The following is a 14,053-nucleotide window of genomic DNA, read 5'->3' as shown; positions in this document are numbered from 1 at the left end:
ACCAGCCAACTTAAGACTATGCAAACATAACCATATATCAAGTACTAATTTGTTGCCATTATTCGGGCATTGTTTAAGCTGCATGTTATAATCAATTAAATTTTAACTAATAAAACGGTACAAATGGAAGAGAGAATGCCACAAGGATTGGGTATTAATCCGGCCTTGAAAATACTTTTTGGAACATTATTTTTAAAAAATAAAGTTAAGCATGAGTGGAAGCAACCATAACACTATGAGCTGGGCAAGATAATGAGAATAGAGATGTAAGGAGGCCAAACCAATTTAAGTTACTAAACAGTAAGGGAGGACATATAGTACATGACTGAATGCAATTATATCCTAATGATCATTTGTTCATATCTGCAATCAACTGCTCACCAATTATTATCGACTAACATATTCAGATTCCCCCCAATTTTGTTTAGCTTAAACTTAATTTTTACATGACATGATAGGGATGATTTTCCATAAAGTCTCATAAGGACACCCAAGCCATTTTAATCCAAGGTCAATATAGGGGGTAAAACTGCAAGTTATAGAACAGAAACTTTTATCATTATTATGCAGTTGAAGAGCAGGATAATTTAATTACCCGAAAGAGTGGACATATCATCAGCACGGTCTTGAAGCTTTGGTAAATCAACAAATTGAAAACCGTATATTGGGAGGCGCGTAGGGCCCTCAGATAGCTGTATAACCTCGGTAGTGGGCAAGAAAAGTAGTTTTTTATTGCTAGCTAGTGGCCTGTATTGGGAGGTATTCACCCCAAGTTTGACATTTTTGAGGCTGCAGACTATGCCCTCGCTAACACGGTGCCTGAACCGAGTTAGCAAATGCTTACGGATAGAAGCATGAATAAGATACTCCTGGAATTGACAGGAAACCTTATGTTACAAACAAAAGACCTAAAGTAGCAGAGGCCATTACAGGGCAACCAAAGAACAAATACCTTTTCATCAACCAGGATCATATCCACGCTAAGCAAGCTATTGTCCTTTGTGTTGACAGCGTCCCATAGCCTGCAAATGCGGACCCTAATCAACCAGTCTTCCGCATCACCCTCAATATCGGAAAGATAAGTAAACTCCATAACTACATGTTTACAACAAATCTTAATGGTATCAGTTTTGAAAAGTGTATAACTACACCAGTTTATAACAAAGAAAAACATCACCACCAAGACGATACATCATAAGACCGTACCTAATCTAACTTACCCATGACATGAACAAACCGAAATAACCACAAACGAAGCAAGTTTAGAGAAAAGCATGAACCAACAGAAATTACTACAAATGATATATGTTTAGACCATAGCTAAACATGATGATTTAAAGACGGGGTTTGAGACTCTACTATAATGTGTATCCGAATGTAGTATATTTCTAAATCAAAAACTACTGTTTCACAAAATGCCCGTAGTTACAGTAATATTATCTTCCAAACATATCAATAAAGGCGAGAGTAAGAAGCACACAACCAAATCTTTACATAACTGAATCCATTTCAACAAAACAATTTAGTTATCCAGTACTACAGACACTTTCATGCTAATATATTCTAATGTCTCTTCTCAGAATATAATCTAAAATTCAAAATTAACGTCGATGGGTGAACAATATAAGTATAGCAGGAATAAATAAGAAGTTAATACCTTTTTAATTTTGATGAGAAAGGCTCGTGAAACAATCCAGTGCAGCCAAGTAGTGGCATGGAGGCACAACATATATATTGGTTACCGGGGATACGGGGAGCTGTAACCGGCAATGGATTTAAAGGCTCTTAATTGCCTTTACTATGGTGGAAGAGAGGCTGAAAGGTTCATCCATTTGTAATCAAAGACCAAAGCATAGATAGATGTATAGATTATTTTTTTTTAAAAAAAGGCAGAAATTGGAGAAATTAGGAAATGTAAAGAACATCACGCGTGTTCTTCCCTTTTATATATATATATAGATATATATATTTGATGATATATGCTAATCTGAAGGGCATATTTTATATTTGTGTAGTACCTTCGATACTTCTCTTGTTGTCAGATCATGTGTTTCTTACAAGGCATGTCATGTTATCAGATTGGTTAGAGAATTCAAACCCCTATTTTTCTGTTTATAATATTCTATAGCATATAATTGTAATCTTCCATAAGGATGAACACAGCCTTTACCTTCTTAACCTCTGACTTTTTGTTCTGCAACTTGAGGTTGTGATGTGATTGCAAACATGGCTTTGATTTTGTTTGTGTGTGTTGTTGTTGTTTATTTGACCCCAAAAAAATCGATTGGTGGCTTGGGTACTCTAAAAGCTTCGTAAAAACTTAGAAAATTAACAAAGCTGGAGCAGCAGGTTTTCTAAATTATTTTTCTCTTTAGGAGTTTGCATCATCAAGATGTCCAGTTAATATATATATAATACTCCCTCAGTCCCTTCCAATTGTTTACATTTCTGAGGAAGTGTCCGACACGCATTTTAAGGTGCATAAAAAGTATAGTTATGTAACTTATTTTTATAATTTTCTTTTTCTGAATAAAAGTTGAATGTTTTAATTTTTATTCAGAAAAACAAAATTATAAAAAAAATTACATAACTATATATTATATGCACCTTAAAATGCGTGTCGGACACTCTCTAAAAAAATGTAAACAATTGAAAGGGACGGAGGGAGTAGCAATCTAATCTTGAATGTACATTGTGCACCTCATAATGAAATTATTTTTGGAATGAGATTGAATTACTCATGTAAGAAGTGCATTACCAGTTTGGAAGGATCTCCCCATGACACAGGTTAATGATATGAAAGCGAGAATGGAGATTATAACTCAGGAAAAGGTTCTTGCAGCATAGAGTTCCAAATTCCCGCGAAAATTTCTTACTGCAGTAGTAATCTATTTTTAGTAATGTTTAGAGATTGTTTAAGGAAATTTTTTTAGTAATTTTTACTGCAATAGTAATATTACTTTTCCCAATATGTACTTTTAAGTTTTATTTTGTTTTATAATACTTATATTGCAATATTTTGGACGATTTTAAATGCAAAATTTGAACTCCACTGGAAATTTAAAATTTTAAAAATTATATAATCTAGAGATTAATTTGTTAAAGTTTAAATTATTATTTTCCTATTTCTTTTTATATAAATGTTATTAATTTTTTAATCAAAATATTGAGCAAAAAATATTCATGAAATTTAAGAATAATTTTAATATTAAAATTTGAAAGCACTTATATTTAAAATATTAGCATAAAAGTCAAGAATTTAAATTTTAAAATGAGGGTTCATAATAAGGTTAATATACTAGGTATGGATGTACAATAATCTTTCTTTTATCAAATAATTTTGTATAGGTATAACAAATTACAAGTTTATTTTTTTTTTGTTAACAAGCCAAAGTAAAAGTGTATTCATTTTTACATTTTCTTGAAAAAATCAGATAACTAACTATCATAGTATATAAAAAATAAATTTAGTTTATATGTATACTTTTTATTGTATATAACTAATAAAATTAATATACGCATTCAAAATATGTACAGAAAAATATTATGAAGATAAAAGTGTAATATAAAAGTATGAAAAGTGTGGATAACTTATATAACCTTATGTAATACTGACTTTGAGGTCTATTATATTTTTATATTAATCTCAAATATTGAATGAATTAATGAAAATTTTTAAAAATTTAGAAAAGAAATATGGTTAAAAATAATGATAATTTTGTTGGTCACGAGTTTCACCTTTAAAGAAATTATGATATTATTACGTTATCGAATCATATTTACCAAATTAATGATAATTTAAATGAGAATGTAAATGTTATAATTTTAATAAATTATCTTTATTGATTAGTACATCCTACATCGATGATATACTTATATTGAATTCTAATTCTCCCTATGTTCTAACAAGGTGTAAAGAAAATATATTTACATATATTTTTAAAAAAAAAATATTTTTTTTGAAAAAAATATAAATGCTAAACTTTTACTAAAAAAAATTGAACATGTTATTAGTATACATATATGTTTTTCTTTTATTTAAGTGTAAAACATAAAAGCCAATATCATTGTCGGATTTTTATACTTTTATTTGTAATCTCTTTTTCTATACACTTTTTTTTAAAAAAATTAATGATAAATTATAACTTTGAATTTTAAAAAATCACTCTAATAATTTGTAAAAATTTCATGCTCTTGTGCTTAGAAACTGTATATTTGTAAATTTCCAGCACAATAAATACTTAAAATATATATATATATATATATAATTGTCTTTTTAAAAATTTTGATATTTTATATTTAAATCATATTGTATCACTAGCATGAATTCCATTTTTTTATTACTTTATTTTCTAATTAGTTTGACAGGTGAAAAGTTTTCCAATAATCCATCTCAAATAGGATGTTAAAAGAACATTAAGTATTTATTTTTATAGAGCATTTGTTATAGAGTTTTGTTGGGAAAAAAATATTCTAATTTTATAATATTTAAACTATGAGGCATCTAAGACGCCATCGGGTAATATTGAAATATATTTTTGAATTAAACTTTTCATTTAGCATAATAATTGACGTATTTTAATGCTCTAATTTTCATGTTTGTGCAACACTGTAATTTTAAATTTAACATATATTAAAATAACTAATGTTTAATATTTATATTTTTCAATTTTCCAAAATTTAAACTGTAGGGGCCGCCGTAATTTGATGTCAAATAATATTGAAATTATTTTTTATATTAAAGTTTTTTATAGATTAATGCGATTAGAGGAGTAATTGACAGAAATTGAGTTTGAGCTCATATATTTAATGTGTTTAATATTTATATCCACGTAAAAAATATTTATCAACTAACATAATCGTGTAAACAATATTTATAAACTAATATAACTGCATAAATAATATTTATCAACCGAAAAAATGAAATGGGAAGAAATATCAATACCTCTCCCTCAATTGAATTAATCGATTACAAAATATTTACGTAGAATTGTATAATTTAAATTATTTACAAAGAGGAGAGATTGTCAACAATAATGACGAATTTTGTTGAACCGTGATCTTCACTTTTTAAGATAATATTACATTACTATGCAAACTATACAAAATATCAATAAATTAATGTTAATTAAAATAAAAATGAAAATATTTTGTTTTTAATAATAATAATTGTTGCTTAATACATTGTACATGGATAATATATTTATACAATTCAAATATTCCCTTTTTTCAAATGAAAGTGGTTTAAGTGATTTTAGTTTAAAGAAAACATATCTATATATTTTTTGAGTAAAAATATAAATGCTAAACTTTTATTCAAAAAAATTTCTGAATAAAGATATATAGTTATATAGACGTTCATATTTTCAAACCTGCTGCCAAGTAGCTGTAAATACTCAGATTTGCTTGCAACTATAAGTAATGCATTTTCAATTTCTTGGCTATTTTTCCAAAATTAACTAACAATAGATGTTATGTCACACACACTGTAGAAGGGGGTTAAATATAGTAAATACTACAATCAAATCGAATTAAGAACACAAGTATGAAACACAGAATAATCTTATTAATAAAACAGTATTAGAATGGAACCGTTCTCTCTCAGTGATGAACAAATATCACAAGAGCTGCTAGAGTTACAATGAATAATATTTTCGATTAAGATAACATTTATAGTGTAAACCCTATGTTGTGTTTATATAGACACATAATTACAAGATAATCTTCTAATTGATATCGAATATAAGTCTGTATCCTAAAATATATCAATTAGTTATCTTTTCCTCCAAGTCTTCTATTCTTCATAGAATTCTTCTCCATGCATATATCTTCTTGTATTTGTCTTAATCTTCTTTCCTTCAATCAGCCGCCTTCCTTATCTGAAAGTCTTCTTAAGTCCTGATATTATCTCCTGATGAATATCTTCTGATATCTTAAGTTCTGATAACTTAAGTTCTGATATCTTAAGTTCTGACTTCAGTATAGGTACTGATTTCCAGTTAAGTCCTGATTTGTCCTGTTAGTCAAGATCTGAAAACTAAACACAAATCATTATTAGACATGACATCACAAATATATCTAACAATCTCCCCCAACTTGTAAATTAGCATAATATACAAGTTCAATAGATATTTGATGATGTCAAAAACATTAAGTACAAATGCATAAAAGAATTTGACTAGATAACTACAACTCACAGTCCTTGTAGCTTTTACCATCCTTAAAGTCTGATATCAGCTTTAGCCTGTATATCCTTCAAAATTTATCAGCTGTAGTTCTTGACTTGGCTTCAGTGTGTGATCTCTTTAATGTCAGGAGTTGTTCTGAGATATTTCTTTAACAAACTCCTCTCATCATATTCAAGTTCATTTTGCATCCTCCTTTTTGCATCTTTAAGTTCAACTGTATCTTCACCTGTCTGAAAGATAGAAGCCCTGAGATCATTTATTTTTGCTTTCCTTATATCCTGATCCAGTCTAATGACATAGGCTTTATCACACTCTAGATTGAATTCAAGACCCTTAATACCAAGAAATGTAGTGATTTTGGAGGTATTAGGATTCATCTCAACTATATCACCATTGTGAGCTCTGTACTTTGGATAGTATGGCCTGTCAGACTTTACAGAGTAAAGTTTCTTCTGCCTTTGAATATCAAATTTTAAGTAACTGGCAGCACCATCTGTTGATATGTTTTTCACTTGAAGTAGAAATAGCACATGTTGCAATTCTTCGGAGTACTTCAAACGAATAGCATTCTTTCTAATCTGGAATACCCTCCCATCTGTCATAAAATATAACATGATATCTTCTTTCAATACAGAGTGGTAAACCATTTGTACAGACTCCAGTTGATTCAATCTTTCAGGAGTTGTTCATACTCCTGGTTCACTCAAAGAAGTTGGATCAGAGGTAGTATTATTTACTCTCTTTTCTTTAGAACTACCCAATCCTAATTTGTCTCTAGCTTCCTTCCCTCCAATAACTCTTGCTTCAAAACCACTTGATGTAGTCTTCAAAGGTTGAGTAGATTGTTGAGCTTTAGTAAACCCAGGTAGTAGAATTTTTGAAGGTTTAACATGAGCAATGTGAGAGGTTTCCTTTTCTTCTGATGTCAAGATAACTTGAGCTCTGTCAGAGGCTGCTTGCTCATTGTAATATCAGAATTTACAAAGTCCGGATCTTGAACAACATGAGCTCTGTCAGAGGTGTTGGATTTTAATCGCAGCGGAAGCATGGTAAAACACTTTTACACATATAAAATCCAAATAAAAGCATATAAATCGTGGTAAAAACATAGGGATCGAATACTAACCTTTAATATGCGATCCAAAACAAACGATCGGAGATCCTTAGTAGCTGCTCCTCAAACGTGAAGCACTCCACCGGTATCCACCAAGAAAACGACGTTAAGGAGGAGGAGGAGGTGGAGAGAATTAGGTTTTATAAAATTTTGGGGTTGGAATAAAAATAGGGTTTATAATAGTATATTTATAGGCAAAATTTTCAGCTGAAATTTTCCCATAAATATTATTATTATTATCCCATTTATTATTCTCATTAATAATTAAAACACCTTTTAATTATTAATCCTTTTTCTAAACACTTTAGAAATAATTCTCTCTCTTGATTTAATTTCCAAAAATTAAATCCTTAATTAATAATATTAAGAACTTTTCTTAATTAATTTATAATCAATTAAATCTCATTTAATCAATTATTAAATTTGCCAATTAATTATTTATTTCACAAATAAATAATTATTAGCCATTATTAATTAATTCCTCCACCATTAAATCATTCTCTTTTTATGGTGTGACCCTGTAGGTTCAATATTAAGCCGGTAGTAGAAATAAATAATAATAAAACTATTTTATCATTATTTATATAAATTCTCTAATTTATTAAATATGATTAATTAATTAATCATATTTATTCTACATCGTGAGGGATACTTCTCAGCATATCGCGACTATCCGGATAATACGAATTCACTGCTTAGAATACCAAGAACCTATTCAGTGAATAGTTACCGTACAATAAACTACTTCTACCCTACAATGTCCCGATTAAATACAAGGCATGGATCTCGTGTCAAGCCTATCTAATTCAATCACTTGCTTACCATTTACTATGCTTAGTTCCATGCAAATTAGAAACTTCTTTCTAATTTCATTCACTCTGGCCAGAGATTCCTGAACTGGCATAAGTGGATCAGCCTTGAACATTCGCTTCCTTCACTGGAAGGGGTAGATCCTTTATTGATCATACACTATCTTCGTGTACAAATTCTTATACCCAGTAGAGCCCTAATAATTATCCCTGGAGACTAAGAACTAAATCGAAGCATAGTTCAGTGTACACAAGATGACTATGATGACCTCAAGTCTAAGGATACTTGTACAACTATCACTAAGTGAACAACTGCTGACACGTGAGTGAACTCCATCAGTTGTTCAGCTGGGCGAGTCATGTTCAGTGAACTTATTCTATAATAAGCACCTACATACTAGCTATAGTGTCACCACACAAATGTCTATGAGAACAGACATCCTTCATAATGAAGTAAGCATAGCATGTACCGATCTCCGCGGATTATTAATTACCAGTTAGTAATCCTACGACCAGGAACTATTTAAGTTTAGAGTTATCATCTTTTAGGTCTTACTATTATGATCTCATCATAATCCATAAAAAGCTTTACTCTAAACTATGGTATATCTTATTTAAACACTTAAATAGATAAAGCCCATAATAAAAACAAAACAAGTCTTTTATTAATATCAATGAAATCAAAACAGATTACACAGGAAGTTATTCCTAAATCCTAATACATGATTGGACTTAGAACATATTCCTTTCAATCTCCCACTTGTACTAAAGCCAATCACTCTGGTATCTAATACCCATCTTGTCTTTATGACGATCAAAGTGACTTTCAGAAAGTAGCTTTGTGAGTGGGTCTGCTATGTTGTTATGTGTGTCAACTCTATTTCAATACAATACAAGAAATGTTACCGTGCTCCCACTAACCCTTTTGTAGACACATGGTTCATCTACGTTTTTGATAAAACCAAACTCTTTGATTGTCTCATCAAAACGGATGTTCCATTTACGAGAGGCTTGCTTTAAACCATATATGGTTCACAGCAGCTTACACACTAGGTTTTCATTTCCCTTGGAAAGAAAACCATCTGGCCATTTGTCAGATCTCATAGTCGTAGTAAGCAGCAATCGCAAGCACAATCCGAACTGATTTTAACAGGGCTACAGGTAAAAGGTTTCATCAAAGTCAATCCATTGCCTTTGTTTGAATCCTTTTGCCACAAGCCTGGCCTTATAGGTCTCCACCTGCCCATCTGTTCTAATCATTCTTTCGTATACCGTATACATAGATTCCATTCCGGATTTCATGGCACTTTGCCATTTCTCTGAGTCAACACTACTCATAGCCTCATTATAGGTCACAGGGTCGTCATCATCAATGATCGACAACTCATTGTCATTCTCAATGACAAGGCCATATTAGCTCTCAGGTTGGCGAGACACTCTCCCTGCTCTATGAATGGGCTGTTCCACAAAAGGTTGTTCAGTCAGAACAGGTGTTTCCACTTGATCCGTAGTAGTTTGTGCTTCTTGAACTTCATCAAGTTCAAATTTTGCTCCCACTGTTTCCTTCAAGGATAAACTCCTTTTCCAAGAAGGTAGCATGTCTGGAGACAAACACCCGATGATCGGTGTAAAAGTAATATCCTAAAGTCTCTTTAGGATATCCCACAAAACTACATTTTACGGATCGATATTCCAGCTTATCTGGGTCAACTTTCTTGACATAAGCTGGACATCCCCAAATCTTAACGTGTTTAACACTCGGTTTCCTTTCTTTCCATATCTCATACGAAGTTTGAGGAACAAATTTTGGGAGGCACCTTATTCAGTAAATATGCTGAGGTTTCCAATGTATAACCCCATAGGAATACTGGAAGATTTGCATAGCTCATCATGGACCGAACTATGTCTAACAAAGTTCGATTTCTCCTTTCAGATACCAATCTGGAGGCGTCCACTGGGAGACTATACCATTTACTTTGAGATAATCCAGAAACTCTCCATTCAAGTATTCACCACCTCGATCTAATCGAAGAATTATAATACTATGTTTGGTTTGTTTCTCCACTTCATACTTATACTCTTTGAACTTTTCAAAGGCTTCAGACTTGTGTTTCATCAAACACATATCTGAATCTAGATCTATCATCTATGAAAGTAATGAAGTACGAAAAATCCATCCATGGCTTGCGTAGACATTGGTCCACATACATCTGTGTGTACCATTCCTAGCAAATTTGCAGTCCTCTGTCCATGTCTACTAATGGAGACTGCAGTGCCACAATGAAGTGAGATTTTCATCATCCCTATTCTTTTATTAGTTTGTTCAATCTGAAGTAAATTATGTCACATACATACAGACCATTATTTAAAGCACCACGTCCATAAAGAATATTATCTCTAAGAATAGAACATTCATTATTCTCAATAATAAATGAAAATCCAGCCAAGTCTAACATGGGAATAATATTCCTCACAATCGAAGGAACAAAATAACAATTATTTAAAACAATAGTCTTGCTCGTAGGCATATGTAAATGAAATGATTCTACATCTTCAGCAGCAACTCTTGCTCCATTTCCCATCAGTAGAATTACATCCTCTTCTTTAAGAGTCCTACTTCTCCTTAGTCCCTGCAACGAATTGCAGATGTTAGAACCATAGGCGGTATCTAATACCCAAGTAGAAATTTGGCTTAATGACATATTCACTTCTATCATGAACATACCTGAATCAGAAGCGACAGTCTCACTACCCTTCTTCTTCTTCAATTCTGCAAGGTAAACCTTGCAGTTCCTCTTCCAGTGCCCCACCTTGTTACAGTGAAAGCAAACAACTTTGCTCTTGGGGTCTTCAGCTTTTGGTGGAACCGACTTTTCTTCACCTACTTTCTTCTTCTTAGAAGAGTTCCTCTTCCTTTTCTTAGGATTGGAACCTTCACCAATTAGAAGAACAGAACTCTTCTTAGGGGGAAAATTCAATTCTGCAGTCTTCAACATGTTGTGGAGTTCAGGCAGGCTGACATCCAACTTATTCATGTGAAAGTTCACAACAAACTGCGAGAACGAACTCAGAAGGGATTGCAAGACCAAGTCTTGGCTCAGCTCCCCATCCATGGCAAAACCAAGTTGTCCAAGACGTTCAATCAAATTGATCATCTTAAGTACATGGTCATTCACAGATGATCCCTCAGACATCCTACAATCGAACAGCTCCTTCGATATCTCATATCGAGCTGTCCTCCCTGCCACATCATACAACTCTTGTAGATGCATGAGGATAGTGTGAGTATCCATATGCTCATGTTACTTTTGTAGCTCAATGTTCATGGAAGCTAGCATGATGCATTGAGCAACATTTGCATCATCTATCCACTTACGATACACAACATGTTCATCATTATGCGCATCGCTAGCAGGTTCAGTAGGCTTAGGTGAGTCAATCACGTATTCCAGCTTCTCAATCCTGAGAACAATTCTCAAGTTTCGAAGCCAGTCAGCATAATTAGGACCAGTCAACTTGTGACCATCTAGTATGCTCCTGAGTGATAGTGTAGAAGACATGACGTATAAAGTAAATCTGTAAATGATAAACACATAACAACACTTAGCAAATATTCGATTTCATTTTAAAACACTATATGAACCGGGTCTTTATTTATAAGTGGCTCCCACTAGTTTATCTAATTTATTCAACCCCCTACGTGAAAAATTATGCATTTATAATGCTAGTGGGAATAGGGATCCTACATTCCATTACACAACCCCGGCTGTGGCACGAACCGCCATGTAATATTCAATAGGCAGACAACTCTTGTCAATTACATCTAATGTTATTCCCTAATCAAACTTTAGCCTCTTGAATAATTGAGTCACGGCTGTGGCACGACAAACTCAATATTCTAAGTCAAGTCTAACCCAACATTCCGTACAATTGAATCAGTCTCCAACGGCCCACGGCTGTGGCACGTACCGACCTTTAGATTCTAATTCAACGTACACATCTCTATGTAATAGACAAGTATTTATTATTTCGAAATCAAAGCCCTCGGCTGTAGCGCGAACCGATAATGATTCAAAAATAAGAACTACTTTCTATCATGTTGGAAGGCCATGACCGACACAAGCCCGTTGTGTCATTGGCCAATTACTAATTGATATTATTTAATTTTAGAGGGATTATATTACATTACAATCATAATCATATTATAAAGAGATTCTTCCTTTTAAATTAAATATTTCATATCAATAATCAATAATCAGATGATTCCCAGATCGGGTGGAGCATTGTCAAGAGGCGTCACTTAATAACCCTTTCTTACAGATAGCAATCTGTTGTTGACAGAATCATCCTTTCTCTCATATCGAAAATTCATATTCAATTACGTGTTTCATAAACCCAAGAATCTCATGATTGTATTCATAATATTGTTATTAAGGTTATGAAATAATTTCACTATACTAGGTTGTCTAACAAACACCTTATTTTCATTTAAGTTCACCTAAATCTATCATCGCATGATAAACTAAGCATATATCACATATATAAACATGAATAAACATCAAGGTAGGCATGTTATATCATCTAGCATATTGGTCTAAGCATTATACATCTCTATGTATCACATGAAGCATTTAAAAGCAATTAAAATAGTTAAAACAGCTTTAAAACACTTTCGGAAATATAAACAGTTCAAAACTTTTATATAAACTAAAATTTGATCACACCATTAGATCCGTCTCGGAAAAACGAATCCAACGATATATTGCACGCCCAAAACAGAGTTACTAAACTCCCAGAAAATCAAATTTAATGTGGACAGTCGGGCTATAACGCATTACAGGAACGCGTTACAAGCCCTGTAACGCATTCCGGTGATGCGTTACAGCCCTTTTAAGCCATTAAAAGGTGTAACGCATTCCGCGAATGCGCCACAGGGTGTAACGCATTCCCGGAATGCGCGACACCCCCACCCCCCGCGCGCGCGTGCGCCACACGCGCCTGCAGCAGCCGCACCTGATCTGTCTTCTTCTCGAACAGCGTGCCTGACAGCTTATGTTCCTTACTTTGCTTTTTCTCCGTGCAGCAGCATTCAACACAGCAGCAGTACAGATATATATATATACATACTAACAAATAATATATATATATATATGTTTATTTAATTACGAATTTAATTGTAAGAACTTCAAAAATTCATAATAAAAAATCTATACATCATAAAATTATGAAAAAAATACCCAGATGATCTACAACACTTGTAAAACCCAGATCAACATTCAAAATTATTCTGAGAAACGATTTCTCATCAGACAAAATTAATCCATGATATAACTTGTAAAAATCATAATTAATTCATACAAGCACATAAAATTCTGAAATTTTTACCACAGATCTATATGCATACAACCTAAGATCTGATGCCATTGTTGGATTTTAATCGCAGCGGAAGTATGGTAAAACACTTTTACATATATTAAATCCAAATAAAAGCATATAAATCGTGGTAAAAACATAGGGATCGAATACTAACCTTTAATATGCGATCCAAAAGCAACAATCGGAGATCCTTAGCAGCTGCTCCTCAAACGTGAAGCACTCCACCGGTATCCACCAAGAAAATGACGTTAAGGAGGAGGAGGAGGTGGAGAGAATTAGGTTTTATAAAATTTTGGGGTTGGAATAAAAATAGAGTTTATAATAGTATATTTATAGGCAAAATTTTCAGCTGAAATTTTCCCATAAATATTATTATTATTAGCCCATTTATTATTCTCATTAATAATTAAAACACATTTTAATTATTAATCCTTTTTCTAAACACTTTAGAAATAATTCTCTCTCTTGATTTAATTTCCAAAAATTAAATCCTTAATTAATAATATTAAGAACTTTTCTTAATTAATTTATAATCAATTAAATCTCATTTAATCAATTATTAAATT

This window comes from Apium graveolens, chromosome 9 (assembly GCF_009905375.1).
Source record: "Apium graveolens cultivar Ventura chromosome 9, ASM990537v1, whole genome shotgun sequence".
Lineage (NCBI taxonomy): Eukaryota > Viridiplantae > Streptophyta > Magnoliopsida > Apiales > Apiaceae > Apium > Apium graveolens.
This window is presented reverse-complemented; position numbering follows the sequence as displayed.